Genomic DNA, 14,459 nt, shown 5'->3' on the forward strand with positions numbered 1-14,459 from the left:
AAGCGAATTATATAGTAATTCAGTGCTAGCAAAATACTTGTTGGAAACTTTCCATCATTGTGTGAGTGTGTGGAGTACTACACCGAACAATTGTAGAGGAAAGAATTCCATTTCTTCCCAACTACAAACGCATTTCTTCCTATAGGTACTTACGTGGAAGGTAAGTTGAGACCGTCGAAGATTTCAGACGGATAATTTTCCCCTGTCAACAAATTATATCTTGCTAATTTAAAGAATACTTAATTTTGAGAGCGTAATTAGCTTTAACTGGTTGCTTATCGTTCTATTCCATTTTCTTTTCATCCAGGGCGTAAGCAAGGAAGTCCATCATGGGAATTCGGAATGCGATGAAGTGGTTGCGGCCCTCGAATGCATTGGCATTGGCATCCAGTGCCCTCATGATGGCCGTGACGACGTTGATCAGCGACCGGAGAAGAGGGGACACCAGCGTGCATGCAGGGAAGGTGCAGCACTTCACCATTAAGAAGCAGGGAGGATACAACCTGGACGAGGCGATGTACAACGCCATGCCAGCCGATAAAGCAGCGAGAATGAAGACTTCCAAGATGGAAGAGTTGTATGCACTCATCCAAAGATGGAAGAATTTGGGGCGACCCGTGATATTGCAAGAAGAACTTCATGTAATCTTGGAAAATGATGTGCCTATATCCAGCCAACACTTCATGAATGATGGTCTCATGATATCTGAAAGCTGGGAACATATTTCCTCCGATTGAATGAAAGCTTTGTTGTCAAAATTCTAATTTCAACGTTTCTGTAATTTCGTATTCTTCTTTTGGAATGTTTAAATTCAAATTTGAATGTTTCAATTATTTGGTTTTGTTTTGAAATGAAATAAATCTCTTTTTGAAAGCATGCAGTTTAGCATGCATTCAAAATTTCTTGTCTGCTGCAATATTTGTCTCACTTATTTTATTTTTAAAATCTGTCACCCATGAATGACACCCAAGAGATTCCACTGACCTCTTAATGGGATACACGGCGAGAGAAATGCAGTGAGTTTAACGGTTTAAATATAACTACAAGGTGCCCGTTAAATCTCGGCTTGGTCTTCCATGCAACTACAATGTAAATTCTCAGGGAGAAACTATCCAGTGTGAGCTTCTGAAGAATCTAGGGAAGGATAGTAGAAAAGGTTTTTCGAACTGGTACGCAGGATCTATGAAGAAGGATGTTGGCCGGAGTATTTCATGAAGATGGTTTTAATTCCACTACCGAAAAAGAAGAAATTGTGGAATGCGTATTTTATAGAACTATTAGCCTAATATCGCACGCGTGCGAAAGTGGTACTGAGGATATTGAATAGAGGAATAGAGGCGAGGGCAAACGAATATTTGGGCGGAGATCAGTTTGGTTTTAGAAAAGGGAGGTCAACTCGTGACGCAATAGCTATAATGAGGTCCCTGTTGGAGAGGAACCTAGAATATGACCAGGACGTGTATGCCTGCTTGGTGGATTTTGAAAAAGCATTTGATGGAGTGAACTGGGTAAAGTTAGTGGATATTCTCAAGAAAATAATTGTAGATTGGAGGGATGGACGACTGATCCGTAATCTGTATATGACCCAGACTGCGAAAAAGAGGGTAGCGGATGGAGAATCTGGGTGGGTAAGCATGGGCCGAAGATTGAGGCAATGCTGTCCTTTATCGCCGCTGCTCTTTGACGTATACGCTGAAGAGATGGTAAGGGAAACATGGAATTAGTTAGAAGCTGGAATAAAAGTGGGAAGAATGATGTTCAAATCAGTGAGATTCGCGGATGATCAGGCGTTTATTAGCCAGTCAGCGAGGGGGCTTCAGGCTCTAGTGGATGCGTTATACGACCGTTGCGAGGAGTATGGGATGAGGATTGATCACAAGAAAACTAAGGTAATGAGGTTTTGTAAAGCATCACGAGCGAGAAATGTGAGACTCAAGATAAAGGTGGGTGGTGAAAAATTTGAGCAGGTTGAGCAGTTCAACTATTTAGGCAGTACGTTAGAGGAAAACGGATACAGTAGTAAGGACATCAGGAAGAGAATTGCATTAGCAAAGGAGGCGTTCATGAACAGGAAGGAGCTTCTGAGAGGATCGTTATGTAAGAGTTCAAAGGAAAGGTTATTGAAGAGTTTGATCTGGAGTGTAACTCTCTACGGTGCGGAAACGTGGAAATTGAGGAAAGATGACGAGAGATGATTGGAGGTATTCGAGACGTGGGTATGGAAAAGGTGAAATGGATGGAGAGGAGAAGGAACGGCGAAGTACTGGACATGGTTGGCGAGGAGAGGCAGCTTTTAGATGAGGTACGGAGGAATTAGAAGGTATGGATGGAGCCAATACTTAACGGGGAGCAGTGGCGCCGACTCCATAGGGCCTAAGGGGCCCCAGCCCCCTCAAAAATTCGTTATGGGTGTGAGTAAAAAATGTCAGGCTTGTTGATTTTCCCCGGAGCGTTCAGATATAGAGATTCTAGTTTTCAGGGTTCTACTGTTGATCATACGACTGTTTTAAAATGCTTAAAAAACTTAAAACTCCCTACTTATAAAAATTTCCCGAGGCAAGACCCCCGGTTTAGGCACCCCCAATATTTTTTGTAAGTCGGCGTCCCTGACGGGGAGGGGATGTTGAAAATGGTGCAAGAGAGTAGAATGTTAGGGAAACGAGGGAGGGGAAGGAAAAGAACAGGTTTTTTTTTAGATAGATTGAAATGGAGTAGGCCTAATAGTGAATTAAAGAAGGCAGCGCTGAAAGGAAAGAGAGGCTCCCAAATCACTTCTTTAGTACTCCACGGAAACCTAACTTAATCGGCAGAATACTATATAAAAAAATAAAAAAACAGAAGTCACGCTCATGCATTATGAAATTGTTCTTTCAGCAAAAATTCTTTTTTATAGTTAGATAATTTATCGAAAAGTTATTGTTGAATAATATTTCAAATTTAAAGCTTAATGAAAAAGTTAACGTTACTTCGTCTTAACAGAAGGACATAGTTTTAGAGATAAAGGTATACCAAATATGTACCAATTAAGGACATACATCTGTATTTCGAGACTTTCGAGAGTCTCGTGCAAGTGGTCTCGTCTCGAATTCAAGCCAGCGGTATCGTCTCGAGTCTCGCGGCAACACTAGTCGGTGGCTGAGGGTGAGGTCTACTATCCAATGTCAAAATCACTTTTCGAGTTGATAAACAGAGTGAGATATGTAAATGGAAGAAGAGAATGTTGATGATATCCAATGAAAACTCTAGAATCACATTGTATTCAGATATGGGAGATTAATGAAGGAATAAGATATTAACATTTTATCCATCCAATAGATAAAATTATTTCTCTCTAATTTCAGCGAAATTTACTTTAAGAACCAACAAATATATCTCTGCAATGAACTACTTATGAGAATTAGGCACCAAAAAATCCATAAGTACAACTATTACCCATCTTACCATATTTATTTTATGGAACAGCACCAATTTCATTACAATTACTTCATTGACTCACGTACGTATGAATATTTCAATAGCATGGGTTGATTAATCACTACTAACAGAGAATGTATAAAAAAAGCATTCGCGCCGGTAGGGACCCAAAGATACTTACGACCCCCGAGATATATTTATTACATTTTTCGTAAGGCCCCCTGGAGAGCCTAGTGGCTTCTTCATATTGTCAGCGTACGAACCAGATGCATCAGCTACTTTCCTAACAATTTATTTTCTTCGTGACAGCAACTGACAATGAGATAAAGTAATAGGCATATGGCATTAGTTGAATGAATAACCTTTTCTTGGGTTTCAGCGCGGGTAAAAAAATTTAAGGCAGCCGACGTAACGGGTTCCATTCGGGTTACCTATTCTCGAGGCTACTCACACACCGCCATGCCATACATGCGGTCTTGTCTCCTCCACAATGGACATAAAACTTAAATCACAAAACTGCAGCAATGGTCTATAATCGACGCTGGCCATATTTACATTAAAACTTATAGTTACCTTTCGTAATTTAGCCACTCCGTTATAATCATTAGTATAACCGTCCCGTGTATGGACCATATAAGGCACCATACATGGCGCATAGATGGGATTATGCTAATTCTTGAGATTCCAATGTATTTTCCACACATAAAAGAAGTGTTGGCAATTTAAATAACACTGGTATATCCTATACTCGGAGATGCCGTGTAGAAATGAAATAAATTGAAGCTAAATACGTTGTATCGGAAACACCACCCATGGTAACCAAGTAAATAATAACAGAGGAAACGGAATTATACACATGATCAACACATGATATTCTCTTGAAGAAATAAAATGAAGGAGCTGTGCATAGTAAGTTTTTTTCACGAGACTTGAAAAATATGACCTCTTCGGTCAGGTAAAATGTGCATTTGAGAATGGCGGTGATAAATACTCCTTCATTGGATCCTGATGAGCTGAATGAGGAAGATAATGAAGAATTGTGCTTAAATTTGAGGGCATATCAAATAAAATTAACAAAGTACACTATCACGTCTACAATGAATGCATAATGTTTAAAAGCGGTAAGATTCCAGTTTCTCTATTAATTTTAATAAGTGAATTGCAAACACAATACGTCTCTTTGTTCTCATTTTTGCCATTCGACGAACGTTATAGATAGAGAAATGATGTTTAAGAGGGAAAATCATGCTCGGCAAACACCAGGTGATAATCATCACGACAAAAGCGATGTAAGACCGAAGGGCTGATGAACATGTAACCCACCACGCATGGCCATGCACCACAACATGATCCAATAAAATAAAATTACAGCCCTTTCTGGTGAGTAAAAACGTGTTACCATTCGAATAGAAGAGATTTTTTTTATAAACATGGAATGACCCTTATACAAAGGCCTTCGTATTACCATATCACTATTTAATAAGGCGAATTAAAATGTCCATTGTATTTGTAAAACATAACGTCGATAGAAATTGTTATTTGAGGGCCCATTTTAGGGGCTCAATGCCTTCTTTACATTATCAGTGTAAGAAAAAGATGCATTAGTAATATTCATAGCAAATATTTCTTTCGTCATGAGTGTCGGTTATAGAAAATAACAGATATGTGGCATGAATTTAAGTCCGGTGAATCGAAAACACCACACTTATCAACCATGTAAATAATAACAGAGGTACCAGAATTTTGCGTGAATTTCATACTCAAATCGTCTCTTTATTCTCATTCTTGTCCTTCCACGAAACTTACAGACACGGAAATAAAGGCAAAGAGGAAAAAGCATCCTAAGCAAATACCAGGAGATAATCACGACAATAGCGAACATGGAGGAAAGAGAATAGGGTTGATAACTATATGGCCATGCATGCTGTCATATCTCCTCCTTAATGGGCAAATAATAAGTCATACAACAGCAGCAAAGGTCAAGAACAAAAGGTGGCTATATACAGACTAAAATTTAAGTAAGGATCGTAGTACAATCACCTCGTTATAATAATAATTAGTATAACCGTACCCTATATAGACCACCTAATGCACCAAATATAAAGCATATATGGAAAGTAAAGGTTAAATAAGAGTATCTGAACCTAAACAGGTTCGAAGATTTTCGCGCCGTTGATCAGATGATCCCTGGATTCTCTTCGGGTTTTCATCCGCGTCCGTTGGGTTTTGGCGACAACAGTTTCGCTGTCCAAATTTGACCATTGACTGAATGTCAGCGTCTTCGACCTAAAGACGCTGACTGCAATGTCCGCCAAACTGTTGTCGCCAAAACCCAACGGACGCGGTGAAAAACCGAAGAGAATGCAGAGATCTGGAAAATTATGTTTCTCAGGGAGTCAAAGTTATCTGTAAGCCAAGGTGAGCCAATGAAGCAGTAAAGTAATCGTCGATTACGAACAAGTCACGGTTACAACGAAGGTAACGATTCCTTTTTCGCCGTAAAAAGTAAATTGCAAATTAAAATGACATTTCGTAAAAACTCTTACACGTAATCCGATTACACTTACTCGATTACTTACCAACACTGACTTGCGATTGTAACTTGGCGGAAGAGGGATTTAATATAAAATTAAGCAATGGTTATTCCTATAATTTTATCTGAAAATTTATTACTTTCCATAATTTTGTAAATTCTATATTTCAATCAGGTGCAACCAAGGCACTCCTATCTGGAATCACTCCACCTGCTGTGGGAACTGTCATTACCTGAAGGATTCTATGATAACATACAACCACGCGAAGCATATCAGAGAAATTTGAAACTACATATTTACAAGTGCTTTGTGTTCTGTACTTGCGTTTGTGTTTTTAGGTCGATTTTATTAGAATAAAGAATCATAATAATAATAATTATTTCAGTCATTTCATACGATTCCACACATATGGCTATCACTCACTCAACCCTAAGGCTCGCATGCATAAGGGATAATACAGTTTCAACCAAAATAAGCTAAAGACGATGTAATTTCACACCTTCAGGGCAGGGGGGATGGGATTCCCTGGACCACCTCGCAATTTGAAGATTCTCTTTTTTTGACTTCAAAAGTTTCACCCGGGATTCGGACCTGAAACACCTCGGTCATCACATTCTACATATGAGAAAAGTATTGATAACAAGTTTGTTCCAATAATCTCCCACGTTAGTCTCATACATGGGGCTGCCGTGGGGGAATTGGATTTGCAAATCCGAATTTCGATAATTCCTACGACGGTGTTGGCTGAAACACGGACGGAAGTTTTATTGCTCCTAGATTACATGGAATTCGAAGAAAATTTATGATGCTATAATACGTCTTTTATCTAAAGAAATATGGGAGAAACCATGAAACAAAATGCTAATGAATACCGGTTAAAACCATCACGTAAATTGGAAACAAGAGGAATCCTTGCCCGCCGAATACAACGAGATAATAAAGTGCCGAATTCTTCGAATGTGATACTACTAAATTGAACTGAATGTTAATATATTTCTATATATCCTTAATGTCAATGTTAAATTGTGAATCTGTGACTAAGGTCATCACGGTAGGTAAAAGTGGTGTTCTCAACCCCGAAGGGAAATTTTTACTTTCTTCCCTTGTAGAGGGCGTGAACCATTCAATTTCTAGGACTCAAAAAGGTAACTTTATGATATAAATCTTTAACACCAATTTTTTCAAAGGTTGAAATTTCAAATGAAACCGGGAAATGCTACGTTATTTTATATTCCAGGTCAGAATATAAACAACACAATGTATCAAATTTTTTTAAATGCATTAAATTCAAAATAAAAGACAAACTTGAAGGGTAATGCAACGCAGATGTAATGCTCCGTTAAAGCCCATGCTAATTCCACAACAATGACCCGAGCCCGTTACTAAGATACATTCTCAGAATCTTCACTCGATTCACTTGAAAGCGAATTGACGAGAACAGTCGATTGCGATTGCAAGCGAATTATATAGTAATTCAGTGCTAGCAAAATACTTGTTGGAAACTTTCCATCATTGTGTGAGTGTGTGGAGTACTACACCGAACAATTGTAGAGGAAAGAATTCCATTTCTTCCCAACTACAAACGCATTTCTTCCTATAGGTACTTACGTGGAAGGTAAGTTGAGACCGTCGAAGATTTCAGACGGATAATTTTCCCCTGTCAACAAATTATATCTTGCTAATTTAAAGAATACTTAATTTTGAGAGCGTAATTAGCTTTAACTGGTTGCTTATCGTTCTATTCCATTTTCTTTTCATCCAGGGCGTAAGCAAGGAAGTCCATCATGGGAATTCGGAATGCGATGAAGTGGTTGCAGCCCTCGAATGCATTGGCATTGGCATCCAGTGCCCTCATGATGGCCGTGACGACGTTGATCAGCGACCGGAGAAGAGGGGACACCAGCGTGCATGCAGGGAAGGTGCAGCACTTCACCATTAAGAAGCAGGGAGGATACAACCTGGACGAGGCGATGTACAACGCCATGCCAGCCGATAAAGCAGCGAGAATGAAGACTTCCAAGATGGAAGAGTTGTATGCACTCATCCAAAGATGGAAGAATTTGGGGCGACCCGTGATATTGCAAGAAGAACTTCATGTAATCTTGGAAAATGATGTGCCTATATCCAGCCAACACTTCATGAATGATGGTCTCATGATATCTGAAAGCTGGGAACATATTTCCTCCGATTGAATGAAAGCTTTGTTGTCAAAATTCTAATTTCAACGTTTCTGTAATTTCGTATTCTTCTTTTGGAATGTTTAAATTCAAATTTGAATGTTTCAATTATTTGGTTTTGTTTTGAAATGAAATAAATCTCTTTTTGAAAGCATGCAGTTTAGCATGCATTCAAAATTTCTTGTCTGCTGCAATATTTGTCTCACTTATTTTATTTTTAAAATCTGTCACCCATGAATGACACCCAAGAGATTCCACTGTAGTAGATGCGTTTTACGACCGTTGCGAGGAGTATGGGATGAGGATTGTGACAAAAAATATTTGTTTCGGTAACCAGTGGACGAAATCTTCGTGCCACTATGAAAGCTTCGACAGTTAGTCCGGAGAAAAAACAGGATCAACTATCTACTTCAAGTTTTATTCTTCAACCACTTTTAAAGAGTCACAACAAAGTAAAACAACAAACCCTTGACTACAAAAAAGTACATAGATACTTTTTTCTGTTGATAAAAAAAATGGCATTGTCCGCGAATATACGAAATATACATTTCATGGAAATCTTAACACTCCCCCTCGGACAATACCTGTTTTGAAAATGCAATAATCATTTCACCTTCAATCTCTGAATGAGTACCAAACAACACAAGACATTATAATTATAAAATATTCAAACATCTTAAATTCTATTGTACAGATCCTTAAGTCCTATCATCTTTGATAACACTTTGATTCTTGTCCCTGGCAGTCTTTTAGTAAATATATCCGCAGTATTCTTGTCTGATGGTACATATATAAAATACACCATTTTTTCTTTGACTTGTTCCATGATGAAATGGTATTTAACAAAGAAATGTTTGTTTCCTTCAGTTATAACATCATTTTTGGTAATGGCAATGGAACTCTCATTATCACAATAAATAACACAAGGTTTAGGCATTAAACATCCTTGATTAATTTCTATTAACAACTCTGATAACCATACTATTTCAGTTACACACTCATACAATGCAATAAACTCTGCATGAGTTGATGAGGTTGCCATGCATTTTTGCTTCCTTGCTCGCCAGATAAATGGAGCCCCTGCTAAAGAAATATGATATCCTGTAATGGACTTACAATAACCTTTACTGCCTGCCCAGTCTGCATCAGAGTATGCGTTAATTTTACTTTGACATTTTTGATAACATAAAGCATAACCTCTAGTCTTAGATAAAAATCTAAACATATGCTTGACATTTTTCCAATCAGTTTGACATGGCTCCTCCATATACTGACTTAAAATACACACAGCATAGGAAATGTCTGGTCTTGTATTTCCAGACAAATGCAACAAACAGCCTATTGCTTTTCGATACAAATAATTGCTTATTTGGTTTTCGACATCTCTCTCTTGAAAATCTACTGGTAAAGGAGTATTCACCCCATGACAATCTTGCATCTCGAATTCTTCCAACATATATTTTATATAATTCTCCTGATCAATATATACCACACTTCTTTCAGGTCTCTGTATTCTGATGGACAAAATATTATGGGCTGAACCAAGATCCTTGACTCCTACATGCTTACCTAGATAACTCTTAAACTGTGATATCTTGTCCTTCGTTCCGACAAGCAACATATCATCAACATAAACCCCTACTTTAAGGTCAGACATGCTAAAAATACATGGATCACTTAAACACTGTTTTAATCCATACACAGACAAAATTGAGCTTAGATGCAAATACCAATTTCTACCTGATTGCTTTAAACCGTATATACTCTTTTTTAACTTACATACATAAAACTTTCTATCAACCGTTATATTCTCTCCGAGATATTTTGGTATCTCCATGTACACATCCTCTTCTAATTTACTGTTTAAATATGCCCCTACAATATCCAACTGATCCATTTCTAAATCTGTCTCAACAGCAATAGCTATAAGAAGCCTCAGACTTTTCTTTTGAATAACAGGACTAAATGTGTCATGGTAATCAACTCCATGAATTTGACCATATCCCTGAGCAACTAACCTTGCCTTGAACTTTATAATTTCCCCTTTATCATTACGTTTCAAAGCAAACACCCATTTTGAACCTACAATATTTAATCCCTCTGGTCTTGGCACTATTTCCCATGTTCCTTGGTCTGACAAAACTTTGGCTGCTATTATGGATAGAATAGCATTATGCTATTCTTCATTATTGCAACCGATGTTGCTATAATATAGCGTATTGCAACGCCTATGCTATTTGGTATTACGAACGGTTGCAATTCGTGTTTTTACTACACCGGAAGACGTAATTCTCAGAATAGCATAGGCCCGTTGCTATTTACTATTATGAACGGCGAATTGCAACCGGTAGGCTTGCTATAATATTACGCGGTCTTCGATGCCGAGCAATTCGGTATTGCAACCAGAAAACGTGCGCATTGCGATGTCGAATTGTTTTTCTGAGGTTAAAGTAACCTAATCAAGCATTGAAAAATGGAATAATAGCCAAAAATAAAATGATATCAGCTTTATTTTAATTAAATAATAGTAGCATAAGTGATGAATATTTAACTATAGTTAAGTGATTTGGTTAGGAATTAACATTCGAGCTTAATATATGAAGCACAAGCTTGCTTCATCGACAGTACGAAAACAATAACAATTAATGCAAAGAATTACTACCATTAGCCCAAATTTTACGTGTTTTATTCATATTTACAATTCATAATTTTATTTCATCACTTGACTTGCTACTAAAAATATCCTCAATGTAGGCTATCAGGTCGATTCTTGAAAAATTTCAAGCTTGTGTTAACACACTAACTCGCCAAATATAATAATAGTTATAGCTTTCAATGAAAACCATATATTACCATAATAATACCATATACTTTGATCAGCCGTTCATTTCCTCAATTGGACAGTATATACAAATACATGCAACGAGTCGAAATTGTTTTCCCCACTATTCGCTGCCTTCTACAATTAAAACTAAAAATTTATTAAATTATAAACACGGGCAGTCGACTTGAATTACTTGCTTGAAAACAAAGGATTTCTCCGAACACCAATAAAGTTTCCGAACAAATATGATTCACCACAAACGTTTAATGGAATATCCATGCACTACATCATTAATGCAATATATATCATGTGGAATTGAATACAAATTGTTTCCTCTATAGACAAGTAAGTTATTCACACAATTAAGTTTCAGTTTATCGGCACAGTTCAGGGTCTATCAAAAATTTCAGTGAGCACATAATAAAATCAGCTGATACGAAAACAATGGTAACTGACACAACAGCACTTTCCACACGATTCACTATTGCTAGATTCACTTTTTCACAGCTGTTCCATCCATCCTCAAATTCACCATCACCTCCCTCTGCTTTTTCCAAATATGCAGCTGAAATATCGATACTATTCCATCATAATACATGAAAGCACAGCTGTGACGTTGCCACCTACTTCATTTCCTAAACAGAGAATGAACACTGAAATTAGGGAGTCATATAATATATAGATAACATTAGAAACGAAAGCTTCTAGTTCATACAGTAAAACGATATCGTCACGAGCAATACAATAAAAGTTGATACATATTAATTCTGATATGCAACAAACAGACTTCGAAGCCTAACACATTTACGAAGAAAATCAAACATATTTAGCTTTCAATGATTATTTCGCATAGCATATATCTCACGGTAAAGGACCGATCGGATATAGGTAAATCATTGAATATTTATGTCCGATAAATCATCATTATAACAACGAAATTATGACCTAACCCACCTGTCTGAAGCCATTGGGAAATTATCACAACCACAACAAACAGCTGATTTCTTAAATGAGATTTTCAAAGCGTATTATATATTTCCAAGGTTTAATATAATTTTTAAATGTAAATAAAGCAATTATTTATAATTTCAAGTCAATATTCCGTAAAATACAGAAAAATATATAAAATATCTTCTCCCTCATTGGTTACGCAAACTGTTCAGAAAGTTTTTCATACGGGAAGAGGCGGAGCTTCCAAATAGCTCGCGCAAGAAATAGCATGCTGCTATTCCGAACAAAATTATTACTACGCTTCATTCATAATACGGGGCCGTTGCTATAATGACCCGCAGAATAGCGTATGCTATTTTTTGCAACGCTTATCCATAATAGCAGCCTTTTACTTCTTCTTGCATTGCCTGTTTCCAAAACTCAGAATCTTTACTATTTAAAGCCTCTGTTACTGTCCCTGGAATGGAAGTACACTCAATACTTGCATGAGCATAGTTGCAGCTTTGACAAGATGTTGGCTTCCTAACACGCTTTGACCTCCTTGGAATGGACTGGCTTGGTACCTCACCTGCGACCTCACCAGGGTCAAGGTTTGTCACTGGTACCTCTAAATTAGTAACTGTGGGGTAGACCACCAAGACAGGCTGTTCAACGTCATCCTCCAAAACTGCAACACGAGGCGCTGCCTCCTCTGGTATCTCAGGCACTGCTCCCCCTGAAACTGAATCTGGGACCACTGGAGTCAGACCTGGGATCACCACCGGGTGTGATGAAATTTGGTTTGATTTAGTCTCCTCAGCTTTTCCATCGCCTGTGAAAACATAGCCTTGTTCCACAATGTCTTCTCCTGGATCAGGTTCGCCATCGCTGTCTAGATCGGGAATCTTGATATCATCTCGGCTCATCTTGAAAGGAAATTTTGATTCGTTGAACCTGACATCTCTGCTGATTATTACTTTCTTCTTTTTCAGACTCCAAAGTCGATATCCTTTGATGCCCTCTTCATATCCTAACATGATGCTTTCTTCTCCTCTGGGACTCAATTTTCCATCTCTTGTCTCTCTTGGCTGCCATGCCCATGCCTGGCATCCAAAAACTCTTAGATAGTTATAATCTATCTCTTTTAGTTCCCGTCCTTTCCACAAACTCATTGGAATATTGCTATTTCGTGCAGAAGTAGGAGACAAATTTCTGAGATGTACAGCAGTCATGAGAGCTTCTCCCCAAAATCTTTTATGAAGACCAGATTTTATCAGTAAACATCTCGTTGTATTCAGAATAGTTTCGTTGTACCTCTCAGATAGCCCATTTTGCTGTGGAGTATATGCCACTGAGAAACGATGTAAGATTCCACATTCTTCCAGGTGTACTGAGAATTTTTTATCTGTGTATTCTCCACCATTGTCACTCTGGAATTCCTTAATTTTCCTATCGTGCAGGCATTCCACTCTACGTTGAAATTTCTTGAAATTTTCAAATACTTCTGACTTCTTTTTCAATAAGTAGACCATAGAATACCTTGTAAAATCATCAATAAATGTGACAAAGTACTTAGCTCCATTGAAAGTCTTGGGTGTAAATGGACCTGCCACATCAGAATGGATTCTATCCAAGACCTTGCATGTATCTTCTCCACCTATGTTAGGAAATTTTAACCTTTTCATTTTCCCAGCATTACAAGTATCACAATCAAAATGGTTAATTCCACATTTTTTATCCAAAGGAATTCTCTTCATATCATCTTCATTTAGATGCCCCAGTCTATCATGCCATATTATGGTAGATACTATGGATGCTTTCTTTGTCTCAGAAATAATCTTGACATCTTCAATGCTGACTCCTCCTACTGTAGTGATGTAATATAAATTATTTACGAGAAATGCCTTTAAGAAAACTTCTCCTTCATCTGATATCTCGTTCACCCCTTGATAACATGAGAACTTCATTCCCTTCTTGTCCAATACTCCTTGTGAAAGCAAATTATCTTTCAAATCAGGGATGTACAGTACATCTGAGAAGTCTATAGTAAAGCCACCACATTCAGTGGAGATCTCCAATTTTATGGTGCCAATTCCTTTGACTTCCAAAGCATATCCATCACCCACAACAACTTGACCAGTTATGGGACAAAGATTTATGAATAAATCTTTTCTATTGGTCATGTGGTCTGATGCTCCACCGTCCAGTATCCATAATCCCCCACCTCCTATACTTTTCTCTTGGTGAGTACACAATGCTTTATATCCTCTTGTGATGACAGAAGCTCGCCCCTTCTTCACAGATTCAAAATTCTGATTCTTCTCTATAGCATTTTGTTTCTTATCGGGGCACTGGAAAGATAGATGTCCCTCTGTTCCACATACATAACAGATGGGAGGATGGCTTTTTCTTCCACCTTTACCTTTGTTCTTTCCTTTCCCTTTAAATCTATTCACTCCATGCTCAGAAAACTCTGATTCCTTTGTGACCTTGTAAACTTGATGTGCATCGCTATTATCTTCAGATTTGAGCTCTTTCTTTTCTCTTGACATGCATAGCATCTTCTGCTCTTCCACAAGC

The 14,459-nt window shown here is 37.8% G+C and overlaps 1 long non-coding RNA gene across 1 annotated transcript; it reads left to right on the top strand.

Moving 5' to 3' along the window:
* The first annotated feature begins 4,260 nt into the window (after positions 1 to 4,260).
* On the top strand, positions 4,261 to 6,322 carry LOC124154959. The gene is made up of 3 exons (XR_006864061.1): positions 4,261 to 4,535; positions 4,630 to 4,794; positions 6,123 to 6,322. It is a non-coding gene; the product is annotated as an uncharacterized LOC124154959 (long non-coding RNA).
* The last annotated feature ends 8,137 nt before the right edge of the window (positions 6,323 to 14,459 follow it).

The sequence above is a fragment of the Ischnura elegans genome, chromosome 3 (genome assembly GCF_921293095.1).
Source record: "Ischnura elegans chromosome 3, ioIscEleg1.1, whole genome shotgun sequence".
Lineage (NCBI taxonomy): Eukaryota > Metazoa > Arthropoda > Insecta > Odonata > Coenagrionidae > Ischnura > Ischnura elegans.